The 8,093-nt window shown below is 40.5% G+C and overlaps 1 protein-coding gene across 1 annotated transcript in view; it reads left to right on the top strand.

Moving 5' to 3' along the window:
• Positions 1 to 438: 438 nt before the first annotated feature.
• The window catches only part of LOC106575222 (SH3 domain-binding protein 4-A), a 29,669-nt gene continuing 22,014 nt past the window's right edge, over positions 439 to 8,093 (top strand). Inside the window, exon 1 of the mRNA XM_014151592.3 lies at positions 439 to 574. The gene's annotated coding sequence lies outside the window, so the exon portion shown is untranslated. The remainder of the gene's footprint in view (positions 575 to 8,093) is intronic.

The following is an 8,093-nucleotide window of genomic DNA, read 5'->3' as shown; positions in this document are numbered from 1 at the left end:
AGGGGACAACTTTTTACTTGTGAGCGCTACTTTCACCTCTTACACTAAAAGGTACACAAAACTACCGGAGAATCCCTATAATGAATTGAAATCAATAGGGATTATCAACCACCAAAACCACACAAGATTCCAAAGAGAAAATCATATTAGTCTTTCTATCTCTCTTTCTCTCTCGCTCTTCTCTCTTGTAGCCTCACAGGAACAATGAGTTATTATAAAGTTGATACACAAAAATAATTACCCAGCATCAACGATATTAGGATCAATGATGACATTGAGCATGACACTGTAACTTATTTATAGCTCTAGTCATCATCATTACAGACTCAGAGGCTACACAATTAAATGTTGATTCATTCGTTTAGCCTCCGTTTCCAGCCTCCTCCCCCCTTGGTGGCGTCACCGAGCTCTTAGAGCAGAGCGCTTTTTTACAGAACGAGCACTCTTCTAAGGGAGCTGTAAAAGAGCAACGTCCGAAGCCCTTTCCCGAAGTTTCCGATACGTTTTGGAATCCGGTCAACATTTTGATTAGGTTATTCAACGTTTTGATTAGGTGTTCACAAACCCTAGTAAGGTATGTCAAGCTTCTAAACTATTTTACATTTCGTTAAACGAGAGCGATGTCAAGATACAGTAGGCCTATTTATGATAACCGATTAAATGATGAAGCACAGAAGTCATCGTATTGGGTTTCCAATACTTTCTGAAGTCATGCCTTACTTGTCGTATCCGTTACATATTGTATACATGGTTGTATTAATTCGCAATTCATTTAAAACTCTTTACCATACCACTGAATAGTCTTTTATGAAACTCTCTTTGTTGAATGTGGCAAATAGCGGTAACTGACACTTCATACCACACCGTTGACCATGTGTAGCCTACCACCACAAGAGCTGTTGCTATGAAACAATATGGGGTTCCAAATAATGCATTTTCATCAGCAGCATCATGCCGAGTGGCGCAGCGGTCTAAGGAACTGCATCTCAGTTCTAGAGGCGTCGCTACAGACCCTGGTTCGATTCCAGGCTGTATAACAACTGGCTAACTCCCATAGGGTGTTGCACAATTGGCTCAGCGTTACTCTAGGTTAAGGTTTGGCCAGTGTAGGCCGTCACTGTAAATAAGAATATGTTATAAACTGACTTGCCTAGTTAAATAAGAAAATCACCTTCATAATATTACTACTATAACATTATATAAAAATATAGAACTATAGAAATCATCATCATATTCATCTTTCTCTTGTTACATATTCTCCTCTTCCTCCATTCTTTATTAGCAGAACATATATCATGTTTGTTGTAATAATGAAGGGATATGCTCCTAAATATCACACATTCAATTCAAGGAGAAATAGAATGTAATGAATGATGCGATTTTCCATGTTGTAACATTCATTAACCTTTTACTGCAGTGGGCTAAATCAGGGTCACACAGAGTGTTTCTTGGTAGTTTTAAACACATCTACTTTGAAACAAAAGTTTACACCTCACACACATGGTTATAGTTTGCATCCCAATATAACACTTTATATATATCACAAAAGACGGAAATATAACAAAACCCGTTAGACAGATTTCCGGGTGTCTAAAGAAAGTCTGTTTATTAATTATGGAATTCTGAAAAATATGAATAACACTAGTCATTTGACTGAGGAAAAGGGTTACGCTGTTGGAGTCTTTAAAATGTGATACCGTTTTTTTTTTCAAAATAGTTTTGAAGCCAGGCCATTTGTCCTCAGTATTATTTTGGTAATTACATATTCATAGTGTGTGTGTGTGTGTGTTACTGTATGTTATTGTGTGTGTGTGTGTGTGTGTGTGTGTGTGTGTGTGTGTGTGTGTGTGTGTGTGTGTGTGTGTGTGTGTGGCAGCAGAACAGCATTGTTGTTGGTCTTGGGAGGCCCTTATTGCCTTTCTCTCAGACTGCATTAGAAGTGGATCAGGGCTTGGGACTGAGACGGGGACATGGGTAACGGCCTGCCTGGGTAGTGAGGGGATTTTAGGCTTATCAGATGACCTTATCCACCAGGGTGCATCCCAAATAGCACCCTATTCCCTATGTAGTGCACTACTTTTGACTGTGCACTTTATAGGGAATAGGGTGACATTTGGGACAGAACCCAAAGGCTCAGGACGTGTTGGAGAACATGCAGCTCTCACTCACATTTGACATGCCCCTCACGCCTACCCTTTACTGTTGTCACTCAACATTGTGGGCCTTTGACTCAAATGAATGTATCAGACTATGTCATAGGCCGGTCCTTCCCAAGCATAGTTATTATTAATTAAATGAAATATCTTGCACCCCATGATTTCAAAGAATCTATGTTAAACCTGTGACGGGTGCAAAAGGAAATGATCATAATTACATAGTAACTACACCTTTCATGACTCTCATGACTTTATTAAAGGCTGTTGAATGCAGCTTAGCTCTGCTGTCTTGCTGTGTGACATCAGACAGACAACATTTCATTTCCTGGCTGAGATGATTTAAACCAGAGGGTTTGGGGGATTCTAAGTTACAGCAGGAATGTGGGCTGAGAGGTACTCTACTGTAGGAGACCAGAGACCTGCATGTTGTTGGTCTGTTTCCCATCAGAGAAGCATCCCCTCTTGTCTTGCGTTCGTCTCGTCTTGTCCTCCTCTCTTCTTCTCTCCTTTACTGCATCTCTTCCTTCCTGTTTTCTTCTCTTCTTCTCTTCCTCTTCTTAATTAATGGGGGGAGACATAGGAGTAAGAGGGCTTTGGTTTCAGAAGTAAGAAGAAAAAGCTTAATATCGTTTTTCTGCTGGTACAGGGCATATTGCTGTATTTGATCAAATAAAGGAAACTTTACGACAGTGTGACCAGGATAGGAGGCGTGTATACTTTTGGGAGGGGACTGAAACTGTACTGTGGATTTCACTGTTGTTCGCACTGGTGAGGAGGAGCCATAACCTACAGTCAGTCAGTCACCTGTCTGTCTAGTCTACTAACTGAGTTTAAGCTGTCTGATGTGTGGAGGGTCAAACACACAAAAGTTAGGCAGTACACATGGGTTAAGGACGGTGATGGTAAGGTCAGTGTAGCAAGCTTATGCTGTATGTATCTGACCACTACAGTGGTAGAATTATGCAGTGTGCCATTACTCCTATGGGTTTTACAGATCAGCATTTTGTCCCTTAAAGGTCAGATGCAGCCGTTTTTTATCTCAATATTAACCTCTATGGGCTAGGTGGGACACTCAACAGCCAGTTGAATCCTGTGGCGCGTTATTCAAATACCTTAGATATGATATTACTTCAATTTTTCAAAAATATGACTATTTTACACCATTTTAAAGATAAGACTCTCGTTAATCTAACCACACTGTCCGATTTCAAAAAGGCTTTACAACGAAAGCAAAACATTACATTATGTCAGCAGAGTACCCAGCCAGAAATAATCAGACACCCATTTTTCAAGCTAGCATATAATGTCACATAAACCCAAACCACAGCTAAATGTAGCACTAACCTTTGATGATCTTCATCAGATGACAACCCTAGGACATTATGTTATACAATACATGCATGTTTTGTTCAATCAAGTTCATATTTATATCAAAAACCAGCTTTTTACATTAGCATGTGACTAGCATTCCCACCGAACACTGCCGGTGAATTTACTAAATTACTCACGATAAACGTTCACAAAAAGCATAACAATTATTTTAAGAATTATAGATACAGAACTCCTCTATGCACTCGATATGTCCGATTTGAAAATAGCTTTTCGGTGAAAGCACATTTTGCAATATTCTCAGTAGATAGCCCGGCATCACAGGGCTAGCTATTTAGACACCCAGCAAGTTTAGCACTCATCAAAGTCAGATTTACTATAAGAAAAATGTTATTACCTTTGTTGTCTTCGTCAGAATGCACTCCCAGGACTTCTACTTCAATAACAAATGTTGGTTTGGTCCAAAATAATCCATCGTTATATCCAAACAGCGGCGTTTTGTTCGTGCGTTCTAGACACTATCCTAAAGGGTAAATAAGGGTGGCGAGCATGGCGCAATTCGTGACAAAAGAATTCTAAATATTCCATTACCGTACTTCGAAGCATGTCAACCGCTGTTTAAAATCAATTTTTATGCCATTTTTCTCATAAAAAAGCGATAATATTCCGACCGGGAATCTGCGTTTAGATAAACAGCCAAAGGAAAAGAAAGCATTCGGTCGAAGCGGGCATGCGCCTAAGCCCATAGTACTCTGAGTGGCCACTTGCCAAAAGCGATAAAGTGTTTCAGCCAGAGCCTGCCTCGATATCGTTCAACTTTTTCCCGGGCTCTGAGACCCTATGGAAGCCGTAGGAAGTGTCACGTTATTGCACAGATCCTGAGTCTTCAATAAAAAGAGCCAAGATGAAACACTACTTCTCAGACAGGCCACTTCCTGCTTGAAATCTTCTCAGGTTTTGGCCTGCCATAGGAGTTCTGTTATACTCACAGACACCATTCAAACAGTTTTAGAAACTTTAGGGTGTTTTCTATCCAAAGCCAATAATTATATGCATATTCTAGTTACTGGGCAGGAGTAGTAACCAGATTAAATCGGGTACGTTTTTTATCCAGCCGTGTCAATACTGCCCCCTAGCCCTAACAGGTTAAATAATGTCCGGGTAACAATTAGTTACCTCACTGTGATTGTTTGAATTAAAATGGTCAGATAGAAACTCTTACACTAAAAGGGCATTGTCATAATTTTCACAATTTCACAGTATTATTCTAACCACATAGTGTGGACATTATATATATATATATATATATATATACTGTATATAAAACAGAAAAATCATGTTTTTGACTGCTCTGGGCCTTTAAGACAATGGTTGGAGAAAAAGCCCAAATATGTGTGTTTTGACAACGGTACAGTGCATTCGGAAAGTATTCAGACCCCTTGACTTTTTCCACATTTTGTTACGTCACAGCCTTATTCTAAAATGTATTAAATGTTTATTTGTTCTCCTCAATCTACACACAATTCCTCATAATGACATAGCAAAAACAAGTTTTTAGAAATTTTTGCAAAAGTATAAAAAATATAAACTGAAATATCACATTTACATAACTATTCAGACCCTTTACTCAGTACTTTGCTGAAACACCTTTGGCAGCGATTACAGCCTTGAGTCTTCTTGAGTATGACGCTACAAGCTTGGCACACCTGTATTTGGGGAGGTTCTCCCATTCTTCTCTGCAGATCCTCTCAAGCTCTGTCAGGTTGGATGTGGAGTGTCACTGCACAGCTATTTTCACGTCTGTCCAGAGATGTTCGATTGCGTTCAAGTCCTGGCTCTGGCTGGGCCACTCAAGGAGATTCAGAGACTTGTCCCGAAGCCACTCTTGTGTTGTCTTGGCACGTGCTTAGGGTCGTTGTCCTGTTGGAAGGTGAACTTTCACCCCAGTCTGATGTCCTAAGCGCTCTGGAGCAGGTTTTCATCAAGGATCTCTCTGTACTTTGCTCCGTTCATCTTTCCCTCGATCCTGACTGGTCTCCCAGTCGGGCTGTCATGCCTGTTACTAAGGAGTGGCTTCTGTCTGGCCACTCTACCATAAAGGCCTGATTGGTGGAGTGCTGTAGAGATGGTTGTCCTTCTGGAACGTTCTTCCATCTCCACAGAGGAACTCTGGAGCTCTGTCAGACTGACCCTCGGGTTCTTGGTCACCTCCCTGACCAAGGCCCTTCACCCCAGATTTCTCAGTTTGGCTGTGCGGCCAGCTCTAGGAAGAGTCTTGCTGGTTCCAAACTTCTTCCATTTAAGAATCATGGAGGCCACTGTGTTCTTGGGGATCTTCATTGCTGCAGAAATGTTTTGGTACCCTTCCCCAGATATGTGCCTCGACACAATCCTGTCTCGGAGCTCTACGGACAATTCCTTCAACCTCTTGGCTTGGTTTTTGCTCTGACATGCACTGTCAACTGTGGGACCTTTAATAGACAGGTGTGGGCCTTTCCAAGTCATGTTTAATCAATTGAATTTACCACAGGTGGACTCCAATCAAGTTGTAGAAACATCTCAAGGATGATCAATGGAAACAGGATACACCTGAATTTCGAGTCTCATAGAAAAGGGTCTGAATACTTTTTTGTTTTTAATACATTTGCTAAAATGTCTAAAAAGCTGTTTTCACTTCGTCATTATATTATTTTACATTTATTTTGTGTAGATTGATGAGGATTTTTTTAAAGGAAAGTCTATTTGTTTCGTTACCAAAACAAGTACTGTAGCTATCTAGTAAACTTGCTAGCTATTTTAGTGGATGTTTAATACATTTGTACCCGGAAATTAACAAATTTTTAGCATTCCTTGGAAAATAATGCAACTCCCTAGCACATCGTGGAAAATACCTTCCACGTCGGTTATTATTTTCCATATAGCGCATTGCCCCTCGTTGATTTACCCTTACGTGTGTATGTAAACAGGAACTGAGAGCACTTGAGCAGGATATAAACTCTATTGAGCTAAAACTGCTCAGTCAGAATGACCCTGGTCTGGACAGAATTTTGCAAGACAAAGTACATAAATTGGGGTTATTCCTATATGAGAGGGTGAACGGGGCCTTGGTCAGGTCTCCTTTAATACTCTCAGGGACATGGTATGACAAAATATCCTAGTGCGTAAAAATAAATAAATTGGAACTGTCAGTAGGGAGTTTGACCTCCTAATAAAGGTGATTTTAACATTCAAATGATCTTCCTCTTCTCCCCTTCACTTTTTCTCCTGCCATCTCAGAGCTGTGAAGACCAAATGGTGTCATAGTCCTCAAAAGCCTCAATCCAGCCTCTCCATTAAAGGCTGCAGGTAGCCTAGTGGTTATGATATTTACACGATACTTTTGTGCTGACAAGATATGTATTGCGATTCTATATGTATTGGGATTCGATTCAATCATTTTATTGTGATTCGATGTTCCAAACATATGTCTGCTGCAGAGGGACAAGAGAGAGCCATGAGAAAACAAGATTTGATCTGTCATGGAAATAAAAGTGCTGAAAACAAATGGTCTTCCTGTTTAAAAAGAAGATGGAGAACAATCTATGAATGAAATATTCTTTGGTGCAGGACAGGTACAGCCAACTAACACAAAAATAATATTGCCATATTGTCCAAACAATACCACACGATATAAATAATATCCCCATATGTAACTGCATACATTTTTCCCCCATCACTAATTATTAGTTACCAAGCTATAGCCAAATAACCTCTAAATAAACATCTCAAAACATAAATCAAAGCCCAGATATTTACCTGTTTTAGGTGAGCGATAGGGGGGACACAATTGTCAAGACAATGTCTACTGTACATGATTTTCAATGTTTGGTACACAGAGTGGAATATAATGGAGGGAGATGTTTGGAAGGGGAAGGGGAAGGGGCACAAACAGCCATTCATTTCTATTACCCGTTACTGTCTCATTGGAGTTTCCTTATAAGCTTGTCTCCCTTCTCTGCTAGCTTGTCTGGTGCAGTACAGTATAATGATGAGGTTTCAGTCTCTGTCATGCTGGCTGGTTCACTCACCTGTCAACCTCTCTTTAACCCTGCTCCCCTTCAGAGGCAGGCATCATATTGACGAGGCCTGGCTGCGCCAGAGGACTGGACTCCAATATGGAGGAACAAGGGCAATGAGAGTATGTGATCAATCACAGTGTGGGCCATTTCCAAACACACAAAGCATACACATACACGAGAGCATACACACACATTGCGGCTCACATCAATTTTAGAAGTCACATACCCGACAGGAGGAGAATATTGGTCCTAGCAACCATACACATCTCAAAATATTGGAACAAAAGTACCTCCAAAATTGGTTTTGTTCATCTGGTGGTTTTGGTAGTGCTGAAAGCCTTTTTCCCTCAGGGGGTGTAGAGCTAGCTAAGCTAAGGCTGAAAAATAACATCGTTTTCCAACTTTCCATTTCATAATTAATGGTTGGGCTAAACACAAGTACCTTGCTTACTTGCTCCTTTTGATAAAACACCTAGCACCTCTGTTATGAGGAGAGACGTTAAATGCACACACACACACACACACACACACACACACACACACACACACA

This window comes from Salmo salar, chromosome 17 (assembly GCF_965601325.2).
Source record: "Salmo salar chromosome 17, fSalSal1, whole genome shotgun sequence".
Classification (NCBI taxonomy): Eukaryota; Metazoa; Chordata; class Actinopteri; order Salmoniformes; family Salmonidae; genus Salmo; species Salmo salar.
The sequence above is the reverse complement of the archived record's forward strand: the minus strand, read 5'-3'. Positions and strand labels throughout refer to the sequence as shown.